Genomic DNA, 14,613 nt, shown 5'->3' on the forward strand with positions numbered 1-14,613 from the left:
GTGTTTTCCTTTCCTCTTCTAATGCTGGTCAAGCCCTCCTAGGTGCAATGCTGACCATGGATCTGGTCAGGGATAAGGTTCCTCTCCCTCCTACAAGTAAAGAGATGGCCATAGCAGGCTGTTGCAGTCATGGCTTGGAACTGTTATAAACTGGATATGGTAGCAACTCCCTTTAGTGTTGCCAGACTAGATGGCTGGCACCATATAGTTGCAAGACTGACAATCACACACTTTGGTGGGACAAGACTATAAATAAATAGGCAACTGGGACCCAAGTAGATCTCATAGAAGAAGAGCAATTTCATGTCTTTCTCAAAACAAAGTTCTTCTGAAACAGAACTATGATATCAAATTGGACTTAAATGTCAACATAAATAGAAAAGCTAGCATGAGTAAAGTATCATGTTGATTTTGTATGTTATAGTCTTGTTGTTCTAATAAAACCTCTTGCTTATGCAAAGAGAGACGGGGTTGTTTTCATCTTAAGAAATCCTTAAGGAGCAAAATTGATCCACCTGGATCAGATGGAGGAAGTCCCTATATAAGACATACACTGAAGCTCACAGTTCATTTTCTAACAGCTATAAGCTAAGGAAGTATCCTAGCATGGATTGTCTCACCCCTCAACTTGAGCCTCAGTCTAGGACACAATTGGAAATAAGACTCTATCTGGGGCTGAGATACAGAGGGGAGGTGTCCTTGAGCCTAAAGAGGAAGCAGTGGGTTCTGAGAAGTCCTGCATCTCAACACACCTACCAGTCCAGTATCCTGACTATCCAGATGCTATTTACAATTTGCTGTATTGTCTGTATTAGTTTCTAGATGTCCCTTTTTCTCTTGAGGTCCCTATTTTTACCAAAAGGCAAGCAGGTATACCTTCTCTAACAATTTTGGTATCTGTGGCTTTCAGATCTCTGAAGGCTCTGGAATTACTTTTCATCACACATGTCATCCCTGGGGGTAGTTTTTCAATGGAAGACCATGCATGAGATGTTCCTGTTTTAACAAGTTAAACACCTTTAATGAAGGCTCTAGCCTCCTTTATTAATTTGATTTACTTTTACTTTAAAATTATAATTAGGTGTAATTCATCATTAATTTCTCATTGTTTTTTTTCCTTTTGGTGTTCAGCATGTGTCCTTTAAAAAAATTTGAAAATATTTTTAAGTGAAATATGTTTGATGTATAACATTGTGTTAATGTGTACAACATATTGATTTGATACCTTTATATATTGTGACATGATTGCCTTTGTAGCAATAGTTAACACCTCTATCACATCACATAATTATCATTTCTTATTTGTGGTGGGAATAATTAAGATCTATCTTTCAGCAAGTTTGAATATTATAATACAATATCGTTGTCTACAGTCATTATAATTTACTTTAGATCTCTAGGACTTATTTACTTCTAGTTGCAAGTTTGTACCCTTAAACATCTCCCTTATTCCTCCACCCTCATGCTGTGGCAATCATCATTTTACTCTCTGTTTTTATGAGTTTGGGTTTTTCAGATTCCACATATAATTGATATTATACAGTATTTGCCTTTCTCTACCTGTCTTATCTCACTTATCAGAATGCCCTCAAGATTCACTCATGTTGTCTCAAATAGCATGACTTCCCTCTTTCTCATGGCAGAATAATATTCCATCGTATACATACATATGTATATACATATATATATCCATTGTGTATATATATATACCACATCTTCTTTATTCATTCATGCATTGATGAACACTTAGATTGTTTCTATATCTTGGCTATTGTGAATAATGCTGCAATGAACATGGGTATGCAGATATCTCTTTGATGTCCTGCTTGAATTTCCTTTTAGTGTATACCCAGAATTGGGATTGATGGATCATATTGTAGATCTATTTTTAATTTTTGAGGAACCTCCATATTGTTTTCCTTAGTGGCTGAACCAATTTACAATCCCATCAACAGTATATAAGGATACCTTTTTCTCCACATCCATGCCAACACTTGTTATCTCTTCTTGTCTTGATGATAGCCATTCTAATAGGTGTGGTGATATCTCATTGTGGTTTTGATTTGCATTTCTCTGATGATTAGTGATGTTTAACATCTCTTCATGTACCTGTTGACCATTTGGATGTCTTCAGCCTGTTTCCATAAAGCTGAGTTTGATAGTATCTTTCCTCCACCCTCAGAGGGTAACCTGCCTCTTATAAGAGTTTTAGCAGGATTCAGAGTAGGATGGGGAGGAGTCTCAATTCAGTAAATCTTTCTGTGACATTATCTGCCTGTCTATTTTGGGTTCCACAGAGAGAGGGGAAGATTGTTTTACAGCATACTCTTAGTTATCTTGATTTCTATCACTTATGTTAACAGGACCTTCAATGTTCTACTATCTGAATAACGCCTGGCACATTGTATGTGCTTAATCAATATTTGTGGAATGAATTAACTTTTGTATTTTAGTAAAAATCTTCATATTTGGTTCTTACTAAGTCAAAATTATTATTCATGGGGCCAGCCAAGTGGTGCAGCAGTTAAGTGTGCACGTTCTACTTCGGCAGCCTGGGGTTCACTGGTTTGGATCCCGGGTGTGGACATGGCACCACTTGTCAAGCCATGCTGTGGTTGGTGTCGCACATATAAAGCAGAGGAAGATGGGCACGGATGTTAGCTCAAGGCCAGCCTTCCTCAGCAAAAAGAGGAGGATTGACAGCAGTTAGCTCAGGGCTAATCTTCCTCAAAAAAAAAAAACCACTAAAAAAATTATTATTCAGCACTGTAATTCAGGAACTTAGCTTCAGGAAAGTTCCTGAAAGTGTTTAACAAAAAATTATATAATTCGTGGGACAGGTAAGTTCTCAGTAGAGTTCTTCTGAGGTAAATACGGTCATCATGAATATTTAACTTCTCGGCTCTATTACATTGTAATAATATACATTACTTTTTTTGTTTTAAAAAGAATTGGCCTTTTAGGGTAAAATTAATCAAATTGTGTTTCAACAAAATTGTTTTTCAGATCAATTAAAATGTATAATTAAAATTATTTTGGATTTTGTTCATGGGATACAGAATTTCTCAGCTTTTCAGTCAACTCTGATATACTGCAATTTAATTTTTTAAACTATAGGCTAATTATAGTTTTGGAACAAAAGAAAAATGTGGTTTTATTCTGTCTTAACTATATGTCCATTTATGTATGTGTATGTATTTGTTACTCAGATATAAGACTTTGGGAACATTAAAAAATGTGGTTGTGAGTAATCAGTAGGTTATAGATACTAGTAAGATAACAGTGTAAGCTAATTACATTTTTATGAGTAGAGGTGAAACATTAGGATGAAATTGATTAAAAATATATAAACATACAAACAAAACATTTCATTTCAAAGGTAATAAAGGAAAATTCAAACAATTTCTCTACCTAAGGAAATATCAGTAAAAAAAGAAGTGATGGGCCAGCCGGGTAGTGTAATGATTAAGTCTGTGTGCTGTGCTTCAGTGGCCGAGGGTTTGTGGGTTTGGATCCCTGGAACAGACCCACACACCACTTATTAAGCCATGCTGTGGCAGCATCCTACATACAAAAAGTAGAGGAAGATTGGCACAGATATTAGCTCAGGGCAATCTTCCTTACCAAAAACTTAAAAAGTTAGAATAATTAAAAAATTATGTTTTCATGGGCCGGCCTGGTGATGCAGCAGTTAAGTTCGCACGTTCCACTTCTTGGCGGCCGGGGGTTCGCCAGTTCAGATCCCAGGTGCGGACATGGCACCTCTTGGCACCCCACGCTGTGGTAGGCGTCCCACATATAAAGTAGAGGAAGATGGGCATGATGTTAGCTCAGGGCCAGGCTTCCTCAACAAAAAGAGGAGGACTGGTAGTAGTTAGCTCAGGGCTAATCTTCCTCAAAAAAAATTATATTTTCTCAATGTTGGGGAAAATACAATGAACAATGTTATATAATTGCTTATTTCTGGTGAAGATATAAAACGGTTTAAGGAATTTGAAAATATAGTTATGATATTTTGTTAGACATCGTGGGCTGAATCCACACGTTTGTCTTTATTCCTTGCTGAAGCCCAACTAAAATGACAATAACAATTTAAAAAAAACAAGCAAATTATAAAATCACCAAGATATGGATAACAAAAGAAATGACAACAATAGTTGCACCCTGGACAGCAGAGGTTTGAAGAATAATCAACAGACTCAAGAAATCAGGAAGTTATGGGTCCTCCGTCAAGTGATGATGAAAAACCAAGAAAAAGCAAGTTGATTCCCATTGCAAGACCCTAAAAAGGATCAGAACTGAAGGCACTAGGCACTTGTATAGTGGGTGGGCTTAAAACTTTAGATTTTGTTGAAAAATATATCAAGAACAACTGGACTCCTAGACCAGCCCCTCCCCTCCTCTAGCATCGTGGAAACTCCTCCTCTTCCCCATTATCCCTTCCTCACTCTACTAGAAGACTGGAGGTTTATTCTCTGGAGAACTGGCCCAAGAAGTATCGGCTCAGTCTCATCAGACATATCTAAGGGGAAATGCTAAACATAGAGGAATTAAGATAATATCAACATAGTGAAAAGGGAGATTCTCCCTCCACCACACACCTACTCCATTCATTCATTCAACTCTCAGAACACTCCCAGCTGGGTTGGCATCTCCTGGGCAGGAGACTGGAGAATTCCTGTGTGGAGAAAAACCTGCTCAAGAGAAAACACCTTGCAGGTAGGGTTCATCAGAACAACTGTGAAGTCCTCCCCAGATGACCTAGCAGAAAGCCCACAAGGAGACAATATCTGGCCATAAACACCAAGCTTCAAATCTTGCTTTTCAGTGCCTCACTTTGCAAAAGGAAAAGACAGCCAAAAATCACCAGACAGAGGCTCTAAAATAAACAAAGAGGAAAAAGAAAAGAAAACAATAAGGTGATAAAAAGATAAGGCAGGAAGCATTAGAATATGTAAAAAAAAATAAAAACCCAAACCTCCAAAATTAATACCCTCAGTTAAAGAAGACATTGTGGAAGAAACTAGACATTTATAACATTATTTGAGCCACTGGATCAAATTTTCTCTGACTACTTCAGTTTTATGAGCTAGTAAATTCACTTGATTGTTTCAGCCAGTTTCAGTTCTTTTCTTCTGTCATTAAAGATGAAAGATCCCTAATTCTGAAAATAATTTTGTAATATATACCAAGAATCACAAAAATTTGACTCTTCTTGAGTAAGTGGTATCTATTCATAGTATATTAATTAGCTATTGTTGAGCAACAAATTACGACAAAACTTTGTGGCTTCAAACAAAAGTAGACATTTATTACCTTGTACAGTTTCTGTGGGTCAGTTATTCAGGAGTAACTTGGCTGTGTGGTTCTGGCTCAGGGGGTTCTCATGAGGTTGCACTCAAGTAGTTGGTCAATGCTTGAGTCCTCTGAAGCTAGACCAAGACTAAAGGGTCCACTTCCAAAATAGATCTCTCATGTAGCTGTCATGTTGGTGCTGGCTGAGAGCAGGAGGCCAATATCCTTGGTTACACGGGTTAGCCATATTAAACATAGGAGAGTTCTACACAAGCCCATGGATACCAGGAAGCCAGGGTCATTAGAGACCATCTTGGAGGCTGCCTATCACACTCAAATGTAAAAAATGCTTCAGAGTAAATATATTCAAAACATTCATCAAAAATTTGGAAACAACCTATATGCTACATGGAGAAAATGGTTAAACACATTAAGATGTAGCCAATTGGTCTATTATAATACACTTGAAGGAAAATAGTACTTATAATGCACACATGAGGTTTTGACAATCAATCTACAAATTGAGGTATTCAAGAAACACAATTTTCACTATCTTTCCATAATGCTGTTTCTACTTTGTACTCTCCTTATTTCTCCACTGAGGAAAATACTTAGTCAATTCAAGAGTCCTTTCCTCTTTTACCTAGGTTTGTGTCTAAGTTCTAGAGGGCTGAATAATGCCATGACAATGGGGGCATCTGGTGCTTGTCCTCTCTCTATAGCAGCATCTCCTGAAATATCTATTGCCTCAACAGATCCCCATCTGTCAGATGGCAAATGAATTGCTGCTGAATTTCATTTATCCCCATCCTCAAGACCTGCTAGGTCTGATGACTCTGCTATTGACAGTCATTCTTGGTTAAATGGGAATTGGTCTGTTGCTCTCAAACTCGACTATGGCACAGGAAATTCTCTAGAGCTCAAGCTTTCAGTGCCCAGTGGCTGTCTCCCTGGACCCCTATGACCACGTTTTCTTAAGTTTCTGCCTACCAATCCAGGCCCTAACTATCTTTTGGTTAGGGCCCCTCTGTTCTTGGTGTCTCTAAACTTATTTGATAGTTGTGCCGTCTCTGAGACATTCTGAAGACTCACTTATGTTTTTGGCCACATCACCTCTGTTTCAACTTATTTTAGCTGTTATATCCCTTCTTTGAGGCTTGAGAACCTAACAACTTACCTGCTTGAAAGAAGAGAATGGTCAGAGATGAGAGGAAGGAAATATTATGTAAAAGGCTGGATAACATTTTGAAATATTTTCTATTAGCTGTTCCATACAGCTAAGTGAAAAATTTAAAAGGAGGGTTGGATGGGGATAAAAGAAGACATTAAAGACATGTTAGAAGAATGAGCAGACTTTATTTTCTAATATATGGTAACTGTCTGTTCGGCCTTCTGCATAACCTGGCCTCTTCTTTTCCGTCTAAGATGTCCTTCTCATGTAGTGTCTAGAGAAAGAAAAGTCAGACCTTGAGGACCAAACACAAGGACTTAGTGTCTGGGACTGCAAAACAAGAATTGCTTCTATCAACATATGAATGGATAAAGAAGAAGTGATACACACACACACACATATATATATAATACAATACTACTCAACCATAAAAAAGACAAAATTGTGCCATATGCAACAACATGGATGGACCTTGAGGGAATTACGCTCAGCAAAATGGAGAAAGACAATTACTGATTGACTTCACTCATACGTGGAAGATGAACAAACAAACACACACACAGATTTGGAGGATAGATTGGTGGTTACCAGAGGGGAAGATCGAAAGTGGAAAAAAGGCACATATGTCTGGTGAGCTAGACTTCTGGTGGTGAATGCGATGCAGTCTATACAGAAGTTGAAATGCAGTGATGTATACTTGAAATTTATATAATGTTATAAACCAAAGTGACCTCAACAAAATAAATTTAAAAACAAAGAATTGCTTCTCTTTTTGTACACTTGGAGAGAGAGGATAGCAAACTGGAGTGGAGGGAGGGGAAAGGGTTCCATCTTGGTGTATGTTTTGGGAAGACTGAACATTATTTATCTTTTCAAAGTTTCTTACACTTTGCCCAGTTGTCCCTCTTTTCCTCACTGTCTCTGCCCTTCTTCAAACAGTTATTCTCTCCTACTCTCATTCTTTCTCTTCTACCTATTTTTTCCTTTAATCCAAGAAGCTGGACCATGGGGCACAAGCAGAGAGCTATTTATGTTTCTTCTTCTCGACTTCAAATCCCTAGAAGGTCTTTATGAACATGACCCATCCATTCAGTCCGATATAAAAGCAAAAAAAAAAAAAAAAAAAAAACTAGACCAAAATAAGAAGATAGAGAGTTGAGATTCCCTATACCACAGAGAACCTGACTCAGCATTGCTGGAGGTTCACTATTTCCTGGTGTGTTTCCCAGATGGAGATCTCTGATGATTGTTGCTATGCTTTTGTGCCATAATGTATTTTTTGGATAATAAGGATGGAAGTGATCTCTAAATCAGCCCCATGATTCTTCCAGGGTGAATGAAAGGACCTTCATATAAAAATATCTCAAAAGATGAACACCCTGAAGGGAGATCCGGGAGTCTAAACAAAGGACCAATTAACAGAGTTGGTCTCCCTTCTATGACCCAGGAGGGAGGTTATTTACATTTTGCAGTGTTTTAACTGCTCCTTCTTTGTTGGGAGTTGTGCTCCCAAGTTCTCTCTAGATGTGAGAGAAGGCTCATAAGCTTTCAAGGTCCTTTTCTCCCACAGGTGGATCATTTCTGAGGGAGGCTGAGTGAACCAAACATTACTAACAAAAGACCATGAGCTCATCTCAGAGTGCTGATGGAGTAGGATACTCTCAGAAGCTGGAAGTTGAAATATCTGTTGGCTATCATTGAATACCTGGGTACACCATGAAGAAAAAAAAGAGTTAGAGCATAGCAGAGTAAAGCTTTACAAAACTCTTGGGTGAATCGTTAGGAGCTCTGCTCTAAGCAATATGAGGGCCTAGGACCCAGGAAGAATTTTAAAGATTTGAAAATAGCTCAATATCATTGTACTTGAGGTCTAAGTTTTATATAGGGTCATCTTCCATGGCAGCTCATTTAGTGTGAAAAACAAATCTGTAGAGGGATGATCTAAATATATAGGCTGTGTCAATACACTTTGGCATAAAATGGGGATCTGGAAAACCTCTGAGACCTTTGATTAGTGTTTAAAAGGAGAAAACACAGGCCCAGAGGAAAAGTTGTGAGTAAATTTTGAGGAGCCTATACTACTTGATTTGTTGTGTTTAAAAAGTCAAATGCCAGCATTCTATGGAAGACTCCAAAATGGAGTGGATATAATGCAACTTTGATGAACATGACAGTTCTCGAGGAAGTGAGGGACCACTAGTTGAGAATAAAGGTAACACCTGATCTTCTGAGAGTGATCCTGTCCACATTGTTTCTGATAAACAAAGCTCTTCAGATTTTGTTTCCTGCCCTACAAATATGCTGAACTTTTCCAAGGTCAACTAAGTAAACATTAGGAAGGATAATTGATAAAATATCTTTTAAAAAAGAGGTGTGTCCAAGGGGCCACTTTTTCATGTTCTCTTTCCATTTCCTTCTTTTTTTCATTTGCTAAGCAGGGTCAAATGGAGGTAAGTATGGGGAGGGGGAATATCTGATGCCAAGAATGGTGTGAGAGAAACTGAAGGAAGGGAGCCCATATAAACCTTATTTCAAGATAAACTTTATCCAAAAGAAAAAAATAAAGCTTAGGAGTCCTTGATAAATAAGAGTCAAGTAAAAATAAAGTTGAATTAGAAATGATAGAATTTGGCGGGGGAGAAAAATAACGTGGGAATTAGACAGTGCTCTGGGATTAAGCATAACATCAGTGGCCTAACAGTTCTCTGTGTACAGTAGGGTTTGCTGTGCATTAGGGTTAATTTTGTCTTTTAGGCATCTATGGGCAAAAGCTTTGCAGTGGTTCCCATCTATAGGCTGAGATTTCCCTTTCCCTGAGTTACATCAGCATGTATTGCAAAACATTTTAATATCTCCTTGTTTCTTACTCCTGAAAGAAGATAAATTCTCCGCGAGTTAGTCTCACTTACTTAGCAAGCAGTCAGCATTACAGCTTTTCTGTTCATTTCCTGAAAGAGCATCTATGTGAAAAGATGTGGTGATCATGTTATTGACAGCATCTTCAATTATGCTGTCATTGCCCTTTTCAGTTGTACAGTAATGCATTGAGATGATCTCTGCCATTCTAGAGATCTTCTGTGAGAAATTCTTGCAAAGAATATGCAGAGGCCTTCCCCAATCTCTAACTTCTTGCCCACATCCAGCTGGTGATCACTCACTAGAATTTATCTCTCTTTCCCATGCCACACATCATCTCTTGCTTTGTATTATGTCTCTATGGGCACATTATTCATCTCCCTTTCTGAGCTATAGGCCCTTATTGGATCATTTACATCATCCAAACACCAAGTATAATGCTTTGCACTCTATAGTGTTCAGAAACAAGATTAATGCAGAAATTAACATATTTTAGTGAACGATTCAATTCAGATATTTAAGATGTGACTCTGGAGCTAGACTACCTGGATTCAAATATCAGTAGGTCCTTCTTGACCTACTTGTGCAACCTTGAGCTATTTACTGCTCTGACACACGGTCTCCTCATTTGTAAAATGGGCATAATAAGAGTACATATCTCATAAAACTGCTGAAAATGAAAATAAGGTAAAACAAAAGTACTCAGAATAGCACCTGGAACATAGCACACACTCAATAAATATTAGCTACTTAATACCATGCCTTGAGTTTTCAGGAAAATTTAGTCATATTAGAAGCAAAAATAAATAAATAAGCAGATCCAGTAGCTAGGCATTTTAGAGAAAAAATGGCCAGCGATAAGCTGGAGTAACCAAGACCTTCATGGAAATATTATTTATAAAGGTGTTTATAGTACTATGGTGGCTGTTATATACCAAGAAACCAAGAATGCTAGATAAAACCTAAAACACATTTTTTTTCATGGCTGAGCCAGTGAGAAAGCAAATAAGTTTATCAAGGTTCAGAAATGACAAGAAAAAGCACAAAACTCAGAGGGTAGTGGGCTGTGGCCAGCATTTTCCCAGGAGGATCTACTAATCTCTGGTAGCCTCACCCTGGGTTTTAGTGGGCAAATGTATGAGGGGCAGGAGAAAAAGACAATGTGTGAGATTGCCTTACAGATAACACCCCTTCTGCCCACTGCCGCTGAAAATGGTGACTCTCAAGGAGTGACATTCTTAGAAGGCAAACTAGAACAAAACCTTCTTCACAAAATGAGACAGTGATATGCACACCTCTCTGAGCTTTAGTTTGAGAGAAAGAGAAAAAGCAAAAATGCCTTCCCTGATAACACTTTTTCAGAAGTTTAATTTTATTGAGGTAAAATTAACATATAACACTGTGTAAGTTTAAGGTGTTTGATGTGTTGATTTGATACATTTACATATTGCAATACGCTTACTGTTCTAGTATTAGCTAACACCTCTATCATGTCACATAAGTAGATTTCTTTTTTTTCTGGTGGGAAAGATTGAGATCTAGCTTATATAGAATTTGAAATATAATGGTGTACATCTGAAATTTATATAATGTTATAAACCAATGTTACCTCAATAAAAAAAATTAAAAGATCTAGTCTCTTAGGAACTTTGAAGTTTATAATGCAGCATTGTTGTCTATAATCACTATGCTGCACATTAGATGTCTAGGATTTATCTGGTAGTTACAAGTTTGTACCTTTTAACAACATATTTTCAATTCCCCCACCCTGCAGCATCTGGTAACTACCATTCTGTTTGCTGTTTTTACGTTTGGCTTCTTTAGAATCCACATATAAGTGATGTAACACAGTTTTGTCTTACTGTCTGATTTATCTCACGTAGTGTAATTCCCTCAACGTGCATCCATGTTGCTGCAAATGGCAGGATTTCCTTCTTTCTCTTGACTAATACTCTGCTGTGTGTGTGTGCGCGTGTGTGTGTGTATAAATATGTATACCACCTTCTTTATCCATTCATGCATTGATGGACACTTAGGTTATTTCCATATCTTGGTTATTATGAATAATGCTGCAATAAACATGGGAGTACAGATTTCTTTTTGATATCCTTTTTTCATTTCATTTGGATATATACCCAGAGATGGAATTGCTAGATCATATGGTAGTTCTATTCCTAATTTTTTTCAGGAAACTCCATACTTTTTTCCACAGTAGCTAAACCAGTTTACATTCCCATGACAATGTATGAGGATTCCCTTATCTCTACATCCTCTCCAACCACTTGTTGTCTTACGTCTTCTTGATGATAGCGATTCTAACAGGTGTGAGATGATATCTCACTGTGGTTTTGATTTTCATTCCCCTGATGATTAGTGCTATTGAGCATCTTTTTATGTACCTGTTGGCCACTGAATGTCTTCTTTGGAAAATGTCTATTTAGTTCCATTGCCCATTTTTAAAGATTGTATTTTTTTCCTTTTTCTCCCCAAAGCCCCCCGTACATAGTTGTATATTCTTCGTTGTGTTTTCTTCTAGTTGTGGTATGTGGGACGCTGCCTCAGCGTGGTTTGATGAGCAGTGCCATGTCCGTGCCCAAGATTCGAACCAACAAAACACTGGGCCGCCTGCAGCAGAGCACTCGAACTTAACCACTCGGCCACGGGGCCAGCCCCCCATTGCTCATTTTTAAATCAGATAGTTTTATATTCATCATTGTATGACTTGTAAGAGTTCTTTAACTATATTGGATAATATCTCCTCATCCGATATACAGATGACAAATATTTTTTTCATTCTGCAGGTTGCTTTTCATTCTTTTGATCATTTCTTTTGCTGTGTAGAGGCTTTTTAGTTTGATGTAGTCTTACTTGTTGAGTTTTGCTCATCCTGCTTGTGCTTTTGGTGTCATGCCCAAAAAAATCATTCCCAAGATCAATGTCAAGGAGCTTTTCCTAGAATTTTCTTCTAAGAGTTCCACAGTTTTAGGTCTGATGTTTAAATCTTTAAGTCATTTCAAGTTAAGTTTTGTGAGTAGTGTAAGTAAGGGATCTGGAGTTTTCTTTGCTTTTGTGGGTACACCTGCTCCACTTTTTTTTGGTGCTTTTTTAAAAAAAATTTTATTGAGATTATGATAGTTTACAACCTTGTGAAATTTCAGTTGTACATTATTGTTTGTCAGTCATGTTGTAGGTGACCACTTCACCCTTTGTGCCCACCCCCACCCCCCCTTTCCCCTGATAGCCGCTAATCTGTTCTCTTTGTCTACATGTTTAACTTCCACATGTAAGTGGAGTCATACAGAGATTCTCTTTGTCTATCTGGCTTATTTCACTTAACATAATTCCCTGAAGATCCAGACATTTCTCCAAAGAAGATATACAGATGGCCAATAGGCACACAAAACGATGCTCATCATCACCGATCATCAGGGAAGTGCAAATCAAAACTACACTGAGATATCACCTTACATCCATTAGAATGGCAAAAATAACCAAAACAAACTAAAATATGTTGGAGAGGTTGTGGAGAAAAAGAAACCCTCATACACTGCTGGTGGGAATGCAAACTGGTGCATCCACTATGGAAAACAGTATGGAGATTTCTCAAAAACTTAAAAATAGAGATACCATATGACCCAGACATCCCACTGTTTGGAATCTATCCAAAGAATTTGAAGTCAGCAATTCCAAAAGTCCCATGCACCCCTATGTTCATTGCAGCATTATTTACAATAGCCAAGACATGGAAGCAACCTAAGTGCCCATCAACTGGTAATTGCATAAAGAAGATAGGGTATATATATATATATATATATATATATACGTATGCAATGGAATACCACTCAGCCACCTGCTCCCCTCTTATTACTCCCTCTTGTGGCTGAATTCTTAAGCTACTGTTTCTTCTCTAGTTGATACCTCTCACCAGGCTGGCTACTGGAAATCTCTTTTTTGTTTTCCAGAAGGTGACATTCCAGTGTGGTTTGTGGTTTCTCCCGTGTCCACAGACTGGTCCTGTTTTTCTGAGAGCAGTCCATTTACTAGAGTTGCTCTCACTGCTACACTCAGGAATGTGCACAAAGAGCCAATTGCAGAGTGAGGAGAAGTGTGGGTTGAGCACTGGGAGGTTGAGATTTCCTGTGGATCTTGAGGGGAGATCCTCTGATGAGGTACTCCTAGAGCCTCACAGGTGGACTTCCTGTGAAATCCCGAGCCCCTGTCCTCCTTTAACTCCCCTTGATATTCCTGTCTGCCTTTTACTTGATTTCCCTTCACCCTCCACTTGCGATCTATTCACCTCAGTAGTCTACATACCTCTTTAGAGAAAGGAGTTCCCCAACTGAGTCCAGCACTGCTGTGGTAGCTGGGAGCTTGCTCACTGCTCTTTTTCCTTCACAGGAGGGTTTGCCACTACTGAGTGGTTCCACCTGTGCAGTGTTGTCTTCAAATGGGTGGTAATGGGGAAGCTCCTTTCACTGTTTCCACTGCAACCAAATCACACCTTTTTTTCTGCTTCAATTGTGCACTGGAATCAACTCTCAGGAAACTGGGCTTCCACAAAGTCTGTCTCATTCACTATTTTCTGCTCTAGTTAGCACTCTCCAGGCTTTACCTGACTATGGCCGAGATAGATTGAGGCAAGTACTTAGCTCCTGTTGGTCCTGCAGCCCATACCAAAGTCTGTCTGCCTATTACTGGATGCACAGGTGGGTGAGATTCCTCCTGGGTCCCTTGGAAGTTAGTGGTGTATACTGCAACTCCCACAAAGGCTCTTATGTTCATAGATGTCCACTTCATTGTTACGAAAGTGGAAGAAAAAGGAGAACGCCTTTTCGCATTATGATGCTGATGTCACTCCTTCCTCCTATAAGTTTTAGTCTCATCCATCTACTTATGTGGATATGCAGCCTAAATATTACCACTATTGTGACACCAAAACACAGCAAGTCATATTTTTTTTTAAAGAGATTCTGGTTTGGTGTTATCCACAAGATATCTGACAGAATACCTTGAAGAAACAAATTTTAAATACAGCATCAATGATTTCCACAAATTTTAAAGAAACATGAACTTAAGATTAAAAAAAACTAAGCACATAAATAAAGAGGGCACTTTGAATAAGAGTCAGCCATATCATTAAACTATGAAATCAGACTTACAAACCGTGTATTGAAATTATTAGATAGCAGTAATTTCAGTAAGTATGTTTAATACGTTAAATAAGGATACTATTGAAAGTATGATGAAACAATAAGAGACTGTCAAAGCTGACCATTTGATCAAAAAACCAA

This window comes from Equus asinus, chromosome 17 (assembly GCF_041296235.1).
Source record: "Equus asinus isolate D_3611 breed Donkey chromosome 17, EquAss-T2T_v2, whole genome shotgun sequence".
NCBI lineage: Eukaryota > Metazoa > Chordata > Mammalia > Perissodactyla > Equidae > Equus > Equus asinus.